We start from the raw sequence: 14,009 nt of genomic DNA, 5'->3' as shown, positions 1-14,009 counted from the left end.
TGAAAATGTGTTTTTTGAATCCTATGACATTTTTCAAATTAATATATATTGAATCTCACTAAAAACATTACAATATTGCATTTCTCAAAGATGAGCCTCCAAGATGTCTCTATTCACCAAATTCTTAAAAAGCATAATAGTAACATTTCCTCTCCACAGGTAAAAAAAAAGTGCTACGGACACAAACTCTAAAGACCCAAAGCTGCAATTGTAAAGGCAATTACATTTCCGAATTAACTACATTTGTTCCAAAAACTCTTTTGCACAATCTTCCTTGAACTAAAAATACATCCATGGAGCAAAGATATGTATTTCTTATCTTGGGAAATCTATACAACAGTGCAAATAGTACAATTTCACTTGAAAATCATAGCCAAATTGAAAATTTTTGACTAAAGATCATCAATTGATTGTTAGTCATTTGTTGTGTGAATTATAGGTAGCTAAAAAGCGCTAGTAAAGTAGGGGTAACATGCAAGATTCCCATTCTTGCGACCTGGGTTCGAGTCCCAGCTAGCACATAAAAGTGTGTCTTTTGAATTCTATAAAATCTGTTAAATTAATATATAATTAATCTGTATAAAAAACATAGCTTTATTGCTTTTCTCAGAGATAGTCCTTGAAGATGTCTCAATTCACAAAATTCTTAAAAAGCATAGAGGTAACATTTTCTCTCCACAGGTAAAAAAAATGTACCAGTGATACAAACACTAAAGAGTTAAAGCTTTAATTGTGATGTCAATTATATTTCTTAATTTTTTACATCTGCTCCACAATGTCATTATCAAATCTTTCCTTGAAAAAAAATACATCCAAAGAGTAAATATATGTATTTCTTATTGTGGGAAACTTATAAGGCAGTGGAGATAGTAAAACTTCACTTGAAAAACACCGTCACATTGCACAATTTTCACTAGAGATTAACAATTGATTGTAAAACTTCTTTTATGTGAATGTAGTTCTTTAAGAATGTGCTAGTGTAGGGGTATCATGCAAGATTATCATTCGTGCGACCTTGGTTTGAGACCTGGCTAGTGCATAATGTGTCTTTTGAATCCTATGAAATGTTTCAAATTAATATATATTGAATCTCACTAAAAACACTGCAATATTGCATTTCTCAGAGATTAGCATCCAAGATGTCTCTATTCACCAAATTCTTAAAAAGCATAGAAGTAACACTTCCTCTCCACAGGTAAAAAAATTGTGCTACTGGCACAAACACTAAAGTCCCAAAGCTGCTATTGTAAAGGCAATAACATTTCCGAATTATTTATATTTGTTCCACTAACTCTTTAGCACAATCTTCCTTGAACTAAAAATACATCCATGGAGAAAATGTATGTACTTCTTATCTTGGGAAATCTATACAACAGTGCAAATAGTACAATTTCACTTGAAAATCATAGCCAAATTGCACATTTTTGACTAAAGATTATCAATTGATTGTTAGTCATTTGTTATGTGAATTAAAAGTTTCTAAAGAGCGCTAGTAGTGTAGGGGTATCATGCAAGATTCCCATTCTTGTGACCTGGGTTAGAGTCCCGGCGAGCGCATGAAAATGTGTTTTTTGAATCCTATGACATTTTTCAAATTAATATATATTGAATCTCACTAAAAACATTACAATATTGCATTTCTCAAAGATGAGCCTCCAAGATGTCTCTATTCACCAAATTCTTAAAAAGCATAATAGTAACATTTCCTCTCCACAGGTAAAAAAAAAAGTGCTACTGACACAAACACTAAAGACCCAAAGCTGCTATTGTAAAGGCAATTACATTTCCGAATTAACTACATTTGTTCCAAAAACTCTTTAGCACAATCTTCCTTGAACTAAAAATACATCCATGGAGCAAAGATATGTATTTCTTATCTTGGGAAATCTATACAACAGTGCAAATAGTACAATTTCACTTGAAAATCATAGCCAAATTGAACATTTTTGACTAAAGATTATCAATTGATTGTTAGTCATTTGTTGTGTGAATTATAGGTAGCTAAAAAGCGCTAGTAGTGTAGGGGTATCATGCAAGATTCCCATTCTTGCGACCTGGGTTAGAGTCCCAGCTAGCACATAAAAGAGTGTCTTTTGAATTCTATAAAATCTGTTAAATTAGTATATAATTAATCTGTATAAAAAACATAGCTTTATTGCTTTTCTCAGAGATAGTCCTTGAAGATGTCTCAATTCACAAAATTCTTAAAAAGCATAGAGGTAACATTTTCTCTCCACAGGTAAAAAAAATGTACCAGTGATACAAACACTAAAGAGTTAAAGCTTTCATTGTGAAGTCAATTATATTTCTTAATTTTTTACATCTGCTCCACAATGTCATTATCAAATCTTTCCTTAAAAAAAAATACATCCAAAGAGTAAATATATGTATTTCTTATTGTGGGAAACTTATAAGGCAGTGGAGATAGTACAACTTCACTTGAAAAACACAGTCACATTGCACAATTTTCACTAGAGTTTAACAATTGATTGTAAGACTTCTTTTATGTGAATGTAGTTCTTTAAGAATGTGCTAGTGTAGGGGTATCATGCTAAATTATCATTCGTGCGACCTTGGTTTGAGACCTGGCTAGTGCATAATGTGTCTTTTGAATCCTATGAAATGTTTCAAATTAATATATATTGAATATCACTAAAAACACTGCAATATTGCATTTCTCAGAGATTAGCATCCAAGATGTCTCTATTCACCAAATTCTTAAAAAGCATAGAAGTAACACTTCCTCTCCACAGGTAAAAAAATTGTGCTACTGGCACAAACACTAAAGTCCCAAAGCTGCTATTGTAAAGGCAATAACATTTCCAAATTATTTATATTTGCTCCACAAACTCTTTAGCACAATCTTCCTTGAACTAAAAATACATCCATGGAGAAAATGTATGTACTTCTTATCTTGGGAAATCTATACAACAGTGCAAATAGTACAATTTCACTTGAAAATCATAGCCAAATTGCACATTTTTGACTAAAGGTTATCAATTGATTGTTAGTCATTTGTTATGTGAATTAAAAGTTTCTAAAGAGCGCTAATAGTGTAGGGGTATCATGCAAGATTCCCATTCTTGTGACCCGGGTTAGAGTCCTGGCTAGCGCATGAAAATGTGTTTTTTGAATCCTATGACATTTTTCAAATTAATATATATTGAATCTCACTAAAAACATTACAATATTGCATTTCTCAAAGATGAGCCTCCAAGATGTCTCTATTCACCAAATTCTTAAAAAGCATAATAGTAACATTTCCTCTCCACAGGTAAAAAAAAAGTGCTACGGACACAAACACTAAAGACCCAAAGCTGCAATTGTAAAGGCAATTACATTTCCGAATTAACTACATGTTCCAAAAACTCTTTAGCACAATCTTCCTTGAACTAAAAATACATCCATGGAGCAAAGATATGTATTTCTTATCTTGGGAAATCTATACAACAGTGCAAATAGTACAATTTCACTTGAAAATCATAGCCAAATTGAAAATTTTTGACTAAAGATCGTCAATTGATTGTTAGTCATTTGTTGTGTGAATTATAGGTAGCTAAAAAGCGCTAGTAAAGCAGGGGTAACATGCAAGATTCCCATTCTTGCGACCTGGGTTCGAGTCCCAGCTAGCACATAAAAGTGTGTCTTTTGAATTCTATAAAATCTGTTAAATTAATATATAATTAATCTGTATAAAAAACATAGCTTTATTGCTTTTCTCAGAGATAGTCCTTGAAGATGTCTCAATTCACAAAATTCTTAAAAAGCATAGAGGTAACATTTTCTCTCCACAGGTAAAAAAAATGTACCAGTGATAAAACACTAAAGAGTTAAAGCTTTAATTGTGAAGTCAATTATATTTCTTAATTTTTTACATCTGCTCCACAATGTCATTATCAAATCTTTCCTTGAAAAAAAATACATCCAAAGAGTAAATATATGTATTTCTTATTGTGGGAAACTTATAAGGCAGTGGAGATAGTAAAACTTCACTTGAAAAACACCGTCACATTGCACAATTTTCACTAGAGATTAACAATTGATTGTAAGACTTCTTTTATGTGAATGTAGTTCTTTAAGAATGTGCTAGTGTAGGGGTATCATGCAAGATTATCATTCGTGCGACCTTGGTTTGAGACCTGGCTAGTGCATAATGTGTCTTTTGAATCCTATGAAATGTTTCAAATTAATATATATTGAATCTCACTAAAAACACTGCAATATTGCATTTCTCAGAGATTAGCATCCAAGATGTCTCTATTCACCAAATTCTTAAAAAGCATAGAAGTAACACTTCCTCTCCACAGGTAAAAAAAAATTGTGCTACTGGCACAAACACTAAAGTCCCAAAGCTGCCATTGTAAAGGCAATAACATTTCCGAATTATTTATATTTGCTCCACAAACTCTTTAGCACAATCTTCCTTGAACTAAAAATACATCCATGGAGAAAATGTATGTACTTCTTATCTTGGGAAATCTATACAACAGTGCAAATAGTACAATTTCACTTGAAAATCATAGCCAAATTGCACATTTTTGACTAAAGATAATCAATTGATTGTTAGTCATTTGTTATGTGAATTAAAAGTTTCTAAAGAGCGCTAGTAGTGTAGGGGTATCATGCAAGATTCCCATTCTTGTGACCTGGGTTAGAGTCCCGGCGAGTGCATGAAAATGTGTTTTTTGAATCCTATGACATTTTTCAAATTAATATATATTGAATCTCACTAAAAACATTACAATATTGCATTTCTCAAAGATGAGCCTCCAAGATGTCTCTATTCACCAAATTCTTAAAAAGCATAATAGTAACATTTCCTCTCCACAGGTAAAAAAAAAGTGCTACTGACACAAACACTAAAGACCCAAAGCTGCTATTGTAAAGGCAATTACATTTCCGAATTAACTACATTTGTTCCAAAAACTCTTTAGCACAATCTTCCTTGAACTAAAAATACATCCATGGAGCAAAGATATGTATTTCTTATCTTGGGAAATCTATACAACAGTGCAAATAGTACAATTTCACTTGAAAATCATAGCCAAATTGAAAATTTTTGACTAAAGATCATCAATTGATTGTTAGTCATTTGTTGTGTGAATTATAGGTAGCTAAAAAGCGCTAGTAAAGTAGGGGTAACATGCAAGATTCCCATTCTTGCGACCTGGGTTCGAGTCCCAGCTAGCACATAAAAGTGTGTCTTTTGAATTCTATAAAATCTGTTAAATTAATATATAATTAATCTGTATAAAAAACATAGCTTTATTGCTTTTCTCAGAGATAGTCCTTGAAGATGTCTCAATTCACAAAATTCTTAAAAAGCATAGAGGTAACATTTTCTCTCCACAGGTAAAAAAAATGTACCAGTGATACAAACACTAAAGAGTTAAAGCTTTAATTGTGAAGTCAATTATATTTCTTAATTTTTTACATCTGCTCCACAATGTCATTATCAAATCTTTCCTTGAAAAAAAATACATCCAAAGAGTAAATATATGTATTTCTTATTGTGGGAAACTTATAAGGCAGTGGAGATAGTAAAACTTCACTTGAAAAACACCGTCACATTGCACAATTTTCACTAGAGATTAACAATTGATTGTAAGACTTCTTTTATGTGAATGTAGTTCTTTAAGAATGTGCTAGTGTAGGGGTATCATGCAAGATTATCATTCGTGCGACCTTGGTTTGAGACCTGGCTAGTGCATAATGTGTCTTTTGAATCCTATGAAATGTTTCAAATTAATATATATTGAATCTCACTAAAAACACTGCAATATTGCATTTCTCAGAGATTAGCATCCAAGATGTCTCTATTCACCAAATTCTTAAAAAGCATAGAAGTAACACTTCCTCTCCACAGGTAAAAAAATTGTGCTACTGGCACAAACACTAAAGTCCCAAAGCTGCTATTGTAAAGGCAATAACATTTCCGAATTATTTATATTTGTTCCACTAACTCTTTAGCACAATCTTCCTTGAACTAAAAATACATCCATGGAGAAAATGTATGTACTTCTTATCTTGGGAAATCTATACAACAGTGCAAATAGTACAATTTCACTTGAAAATCATAGCCAAATTGCACATTTTTGACTAAAGATTATCAATTGATTGTTAGTCATTTGTTATGTGAATTAAAAGTTTCTAAAGAGCGCTAGTAGTGTAGGGGTATCATGCAAGATTCCCATTCTTGTGACCTGGGTTAGAGTCCCGGCGAGCGCATGAAAATGTGTTTTTTGAATCCTATGACATTTTTCAAATTAATATATATTGAATCTCACTAAAAACATTACAATATTGCATTTCTCAAAGATGAGCCTCCAAGATGTCTCTATTCACCAAATTCTTAAAAAGCATAATAGTAACATTTCCTCTCCACAGGTAAAAAAAAAAGTGCTACTGACACAAACACTAAAGACCCAAAGCTGCTATTGTAAAGGCAATTACATTTCCGAATTAACTACATTTGTTCCAAAAACTCTTTAGCACAATCTTCCTTGAACTAAAAATACATCCATGGAGCAAAGATATGTATTTCTTATCTTGGGAAATCTATACAACAGTGCAAATAGTACAATTTCACTTGAAAATCATAGCCAAATTGAACATTTTTGACTAAAGATCATCAATTGATTGTTAGTCATTTGTTGTGTGAATTATAGGTAGCTAAAAAGCGCTAGTAGTGTAGGGGTATCATGCAAGATTCCCATTCTTGCGACCTGGGTTAGAGTCCCAGCTAGCACATAAAAGAGTGTCTTTTGAATTCTATAAAATCTGTTAAATTAGTATATAATTAATCTGTATAAAAAACATAGCTTTATTGCTTTTCTCAGAGATAGTCCTTGAAGATGTCTCAATTCACAAAATTCTTAAAAAGCATAGAGGTAACATTTTCTCTCCACAGGTAAAAAAAATGTACCAGTGATACAAACACTAAAGAGTTAAAGCTTTCATTGTGAAGTCAATTATATTTCTTAATTTTTTACATCTGCTCCACAATGTCATTATCAAATCTTTCCTTAAAAAAAAATACATCCAAAGAGTAAATATATGTATTTCTTATTGTGGGAAACTTATAAGGCAGTGGAGATAGTACAACTTCACTTGAAAAACACAGTCACATTGCACAATTTTCACTAGAGTTTAACAATTGATTGTAAGACTTCTTTTATGTGAATGTAGTTCTTTAAGAATGTGCTAGTGTAGGGGTATCATGCTAAATTATCATTCGTGCGACCTTGGTTTGAGACCTGGCTAGTGCATAATGTGTCTTTTGAATCCTATGAAATGTTTCAAATTAATATATATTGAATCTCACTAAAAACACTGCAATATTGCATTTCTCAGAGATTAGCATCCAAGATGTCTCTATTCACCAAATTCTTAAAAAGCATAGAAGTAACACTTCCTCTCCACAGGTAAAAAAATTGTGCTACTGGCACAAACACTAAAGTCCCAAAGCTGCTATTGTAAAGGCAATAACATTTCCAAATTATTTATATTTGCTCCACAAACTCTTTAGCACAATCTTCCTTGAACTAAAAATACATCCATGGAGAAAATGTATGTACTTCTTATCTTGGGAAATCTATACAACAGTGCAAATAGTACAATTTCACTTGAAAATCATAGCCAAATTGCAAATTTTTGACTAAAGGTTATCAATTGATTGTTAGTCATTTGTTATGTGAATTAAAAGTTTCTAAAGAGCGCTAATAGTGTAGGGGTATCATGCAAGATTCCCATTCTTGTGACCCGGGTTAGAGTCCTGGCTAGCGCATGAAAATGTGTTTTTTGAATCCTATGACATTTTTCAAATTAATATATATTGAATCTCACTAAAAACATTACAATATTGCATTTCTCAAAGATGAGCCTCCAAGATGTCTCTATTCACCAAATTCTTAAAAAGCATAATAGTAACATTTCCTCTCCACAGGTAAAAAAAAAGTGCTACGGACACAAACACTAAAGACCCAAAGCTGCAATTGTAAAGGCAATTACATTTCCGAATTAACTACATGTTCCAAAAACTCTTTAGCACAATCTTCCTTGAACTAAAAATACATCCATGGAGCAAAGATATGTATTTCTTATCTTGGGAAATCTATACAACAGTGCAAATAGTACAATTTCACTTGAAAATCATAGCCAAATTGAAAATTTTTGACTAAAGATCGTCAATTGATTGTTAGTCATTTGTTGTGTGAATTATAGGTAGCTAAAAAGCGCTAGTAAAGCAGGGGTAACATGCAAGATTCCCATTCTTGCGACCTGGGTTCGAGTCCCAGCTAGCACATAAAAGTGTGTCTTTTGAATTCTATAAAATCTGTTAAATTAATATATAATTAATCTGTATAAAAAACATAGCTTTATTGCTTTTCTCAGAGATAGTCCTTGAAGATGTCTCAATTCACAAAATTCTTAAAAAGCATAGAGGTAACATTTTCTCTCCACAGGTAAAAAAAATGTACCAGTGATAAAACACTAAAGAGTTAAAGCTTTAATTGTGAAGTCAATTATATTTCTTAATTTTTTACATCTGCTCCACAATGTCATTATCAAATCTTTCCTTGAAAAAAAATACATCCAAAGAGTAAATATATGTATTTCTTATTGTGGGAAACTTATAAGGCAGTGGAGATAGTAAAACTTCACTTGAAAAACACCGTCACATTGCACAATTTTCACTAGAGATTAACAATTGATTGTAAGACTTCTTTTATGTGAATGTAGTTCTTTAAGAATGTGCTAGTGTAGGGGTATCATGCAAGATTATCATTCGTGCGACCTTGGTTTGAGACCTGGCTAGTGCATAATGTGTCTTTTGAATCCTATGAAATGTTTCAAATTAATATATATTGAATCTCACTAAAAACACTGCAATATTGCATTTCTCAGAGATTAGCATCCAAGATGTCTCTATTCACCAAATTCTTAAAAAGCATAGAAGTAACACTTCCTCTCCACAGGTAAAAAAAAATTGTGCTACTGGCACAAACACTAAAGTCCCAAAGCTGCCATTGTAAAGGCAATAACATTTCCGAATTATTTATATTTGCTCCACAAACTCTTTAGCACAATCTTCCTTGAACTAAAAATACATCCATGGAGAAAATGTATGTACTTCTTATCTTGGGAAATCTATACAACAGTGCAAATAGTACAATTTCACTTGAAAATCATAGCCAAATTGCACATTTTTGACTAAAGATTATCAATTGATTGTTAGTCATTTGTTATGTGAATTAAAAGTTTCTAAAGAGCGCTAGTAGTGTAGGGGTATCATGCAAGATTCCCATTCTTGTGACCTGGGTTAGAGTCCCGGCGAGTGCATGAAAATGTGTTTTTTGAATCCTATGACATTTTTCAAATTAATATATATTGAATCTCACTAAAAACATTACAATATTGCATTTCTCAAAGATGAGCCTCCAAGATGTCTCTATTCACCAAATTCTTAAAAAGCATAATAGTAACATTTCCTCTCCACATGTAAAAAAAAAGTGCTACTGACACAAACACTAAAGACCCAAAGCTGCTATTGTAAAGGCAATTACATTTCCGAATTAACTACATTTGTTCCAAAAACTCTTTAGCACAATCTTCCTTGAACTAAAAATACATCCATGGAGCAAAGATATGTATTTCTTATCTTGGGAAATCTATACAACAGTGCAAATAGTACAATTTCACTTGAAAATCATAGCCAAATTGAAAATTTTTGACTAAAGATCATCAATTGATTGTTAGTCATTTGTTGTGTGAATTATAGGTAGCTAAAAAGCGCTAGTAAAGTAGGGGTAACATGCAAGATTCCCATTCTTGCGACCTGGGTTCGAGTCCCAGCTAGCACATAAAAGTGTGTCTTTTGAATTCTATAAAATCTGTTAAATTAATATATAATTAATCTGTATAAAAAACATAGCTTTATTGCTTTTCTCAGAGATAGTCCTTGAAGATGTCTCAATTCACAAAATTCTTAAAAAGCATAGAGGTAACATTTTCTCTCCACAGGTAAAAAAAATGTACCAGTGATACAAACACTAAAGAGTTAAAGCTTTAATTGTGAAGTCAATTATATTTCTTAATTTTTTACATCTGCTCCACAATGTCATTATCAAATCTTTCCTTGAAAAAAAATGCATCCAAAGAGTAAATATATGTATTTCTTATTGTGGGAAACTTATAAGGCAGTGGAGATAGTAAAACTTCACTTGAAAAACACCGTCACATTGCACAATTTTCACTAGAGATTAACAATTGATTGTAAGACTTCTTTTATGTGAATGTAGTTCTTTAAGAATGTGCTAGTGTAGGGGTATCATGCAAGATTATCATTCGTGCGACCTTGGTTTGAGACCTGGCTAGTGCATAATGTGTCTTTTGAATCCTATGAAATGTTTCAAATTAATATATATTGAATCTCACTAAAAACACTGCAATATTGCATTTCTCAGAGATTAGCATCCAAGATGTCTCTATTCACCAAATTCTTAAAAAGCATAGAAGTAACACTTCCTCTCCACAGGTAAAAAAATTGTGCTACTGGCACAAACACTAAAGTCCCAAAGCTGCTATTGTAAAGGCAATAACATTTCCGAATTATTTATATTTGTTCCACTAACTCTTTAGCACAATCTTCCTTGAACTAAAAATACATCCATGGAGAAAATGTATGTACTTCTTATCTTGGGAAATCTATACAACAGTGCAAATAGTACAATTTCACTTGAAAATCATAGCCAAATTGCACATTTTTGACTAAAGATTATCAATTGATTGTTAGTCATTTGTTATGTGAATTAAAAGTTTCTAAAGAGCGCTAATAGTGTAGGGGTATCATGCAAGATTCCCATTCTTGTGACCCGGGTTAGAGTCCTGGCTAGCGCATGAAAATGTGTTTTTTGAATCCTATGACATTTTTCAAATTAATATATATTGAATCTCACTAAAAACATTACAATATCGCATTTCTCAAAGATGAGCCTCCAAGATGTCTCTATTCACCAAATACTTAAAAAGCATAATAGTAACATTTCCTCTCCACAGGTAAAAAAAAAGTGCTACGGACACAAACACTAAAGACCCAAAGCTGCAATTGTAAAGGCAATTACATTTCCGAATTAACTACATGTTCCAAAAACTCTTTAGCACAATCTTCCTTGAACTAAAAATACATCCATGGAGCAAAGATATGTATTTCATATCTTGGGAAATCTATACAACAGTGCAAATAGTACAATTTCACTTGAAAATCATAGCCAAATTGAAAATTTTTGACTAAAGATCATCAATTGATTGTTAGTCATTTGTTGTGTGAATTATAGGTAGCTAAAAAGCGCTAGTAAAGCAGGGGTAACATGCAAGATTCCCATTCTTGCGACCTGGGTTCGAGTCCCAGCTAGCACATAAAAGTGTGTCTTTTGAATTCTATAAAATCTGTTAAATTAATATATAATTAATCTGTATTAAAAACATAGCTTTATTGCTTTTCTCAGAGATAGTCCTTGAAGATGTCTCAATTCACAAAATTCTTAAAAAGCATAGAGGTAACATTTTCTCTCCACAGGTAAAAAAAATGTACCAGTGATACAAACACTAAAGAGTTAAAGCTTTAATTGTGAAGTCAATTATATTTCTTAATTTTTTACATCTGCTCCACAATGTCATTATCAAATCTTTCCTTGAAAAAAAATACATCCAAAGAGTAAATATATGTATTTCTTATTGTGGGAAACTTATAAGGCAGTGGAGATAGTAAAACTTCACTTGAGAAACACAGTCACATTGCACAATTTTCACTAGAGATTAACAATTGATTGCAAGACTTCTTTTATGTGAATGTAGTTCTTTAAGAATGTGCTAGTGTAGGGGTATCATGCAAGATTATCATTCGTGCGACCTTGGTTTGAGACCTGGCTAGTGCATAATGTGTCTTTTGAATCCTATGAAATGTTTCAAATTAATATATATTGAATCTCACTAAAAACACTGCAATATTGCATTTCTCAGAGATTAGCATCCAAGATGTCTCTATTCACCAAATTCTTAAAAAGCATAGAAGTAACACTTCCTCTCCACAGGTAAAAAAATTGTGCTACTGGCACAAACACTAAAGTCCCAAAGCTGCTATTGTAAAGGCAATAACATTTCCGAATTATTTATATTTGTTCCACTAACTCTTTAGCACAATCTTCCTTGAACTAAAAATACATCCATGGAGAAAATGTATGTACTTCTTATCTTGGGAAATCTATACAACAGTGCAAATAGTACAATTTCACTTGAAAATCATAGCCAAATTGCACATTTTTGACTAAAGATTATCAATTGATTGTTAGTCATTTGTTATGTGAATTAAAAGTTTCTAAAGAGCGCTAATAGTGTAGGGGTATCATGCAAGATTCCCATTCTTGTGACCCGGGTTAGAGTCCTGGCTAGCGCATGAAAATGTGTTTTTTGAATCCTATGACATTTTTCAAATTAATATATATTGAATCTCACTAAAAACATTACAATATCGCATTTCTCAAAGATGAGCCTCCAAGATGTCTCTATTCACCAAATACTTAAAAAGCATAATAGTAACATTTCCTCTCCACAGGTAAAAAAAAAGTGCTACGGACACAAACACTAAAGACCCAAAGCTGCAATTGTAAAGGCAATTACATTTCCGAATTAACTACATGTTCCAAAAACTCTTTAGCACAATCTTCCTTGAACTAAAAATACATCCATGGAGCAAAGATATGTATTTCATATCATGGGAAATCTATACAACAGTGCAAATAGTACAATTTCACTTGAAAATCATAGCCAAATTGAACATTTTTGACTAAAGATCATCAATTGATTGTTAGTCATTTGTTGTGTGAATTATAGGTAGCTAAAAAGCGCTAGTAAAGCAGGGGTAACATGCAAGATTCCCATTCTTGCGACCTGGGTTCGAGTCCCAGCTAGCACATAAAAGTGTGTCTTTTGAATTCTATAAAATCTGTTAAATTAATATATAATTAATCTGTATTAAAAACATAGCTTTATTGCTTTTCTCAGAGATAGTCCTTGAAGATGTCTCAATTCACAAAATTCTTAAAAAGCATAGAGGTAACATTTTCTCTCCACAGGTAAAAAAAATGTACCAGTGATACAAACACTAAAGAGTTAAAGCTTTAATTGTGAAGTCAATTATATTTCTTAATTTTTTACATCTGCTCCACAATGTCATTATCAAATCTTTCCTTGAAAAAAAATACATCCAAAGAGTAAATATATGTATTTCTTATTGTGGGAAACTTATAAGGCAGTGGAGATAGTAAAACTTCACTTGAGAAACACAGTCACATTGCACAATTTTCACTAGAGATTAACAATTGATTGCAAGACTTCTTTTATGTGAATGTAGTTCTTTAAGAATGTGCTAGTGTAGGGGTATCATGCAAGATTATCATTCGTGCGACCTTGGTTTGAGACCTGGCTAGTGCATAATGTGTCTTTTGAATCCTATGAAATGTTTCAAATTAATATATATTGAATCTCACTAAAAACACTGCAATATTGCATTTCTCAGAGATTAGCATCCAAGATGTCTCTATTCACCAAATTCTTAAAAAGCATAGAAGTAACACTTCCTCTCCACAGGTAAAAAAATTGTGCTACTGGCACAAACACTAAAGTCCCAAAGCTGCTATTGTAAAGGCAATAACATTTCCGAATTATTTATATTTGCTCCACAAACTCTTTAGCACAATCTTCCTTGAACTAAAAATACATCCATGGAGAAAATGTATGTACTTCTTATCTTGGGAAATCTATACTACAGTGCAAATAGTACAATTTCACTTGAAAATCATAGCCAAATTGCACATTTTTGACTAAAGATTATCAATTGATTGTTAGTCATTTGTTATGTGAATTAAAAGTTTCTGAAGAGCGCTAGTAGTGTAGGGGTATCATGCAAGATTCCCATTCTTGTGACCCGGGTTAGAGTCCCGGCTAGCGCA

The 14,009-nt window shown here is 32.2% G+C and overlaps 1 non-coding gene across 1 annotated transcript; it reads left to right on the top strand.

Moving 5' to 3' along the window:
• The first annotated feature begins 13,938 nt into the window (after positions 1 to 13,938).
• On the top strand, positions 13,939 to 14,009 carry TRNAG-CCC (transfer RNA glycine (anticodon CCC)). The gene has a single exon. It is a non-coding gene; the product is annotated as a tRNA-Gly (tRNA).

This window comes from Taudactylus pleione, unplaced genomic scaffold (genome assembly GCF_031769625.1).
Source record: "Taudactylus pleione unplaced genomic scaffold, aTauple2 ptg000497l, whole genome shotgun sequence".
Lineage (NCBI taxonomy): Eukaryota > Metazoa > Chordata > Amphibia > Anura > Myobatrachidae > Taudactylus > Taudactylus pleione.
This window is presented reverse-complemented; position numbering and strand designations above follow the sequence as displayed.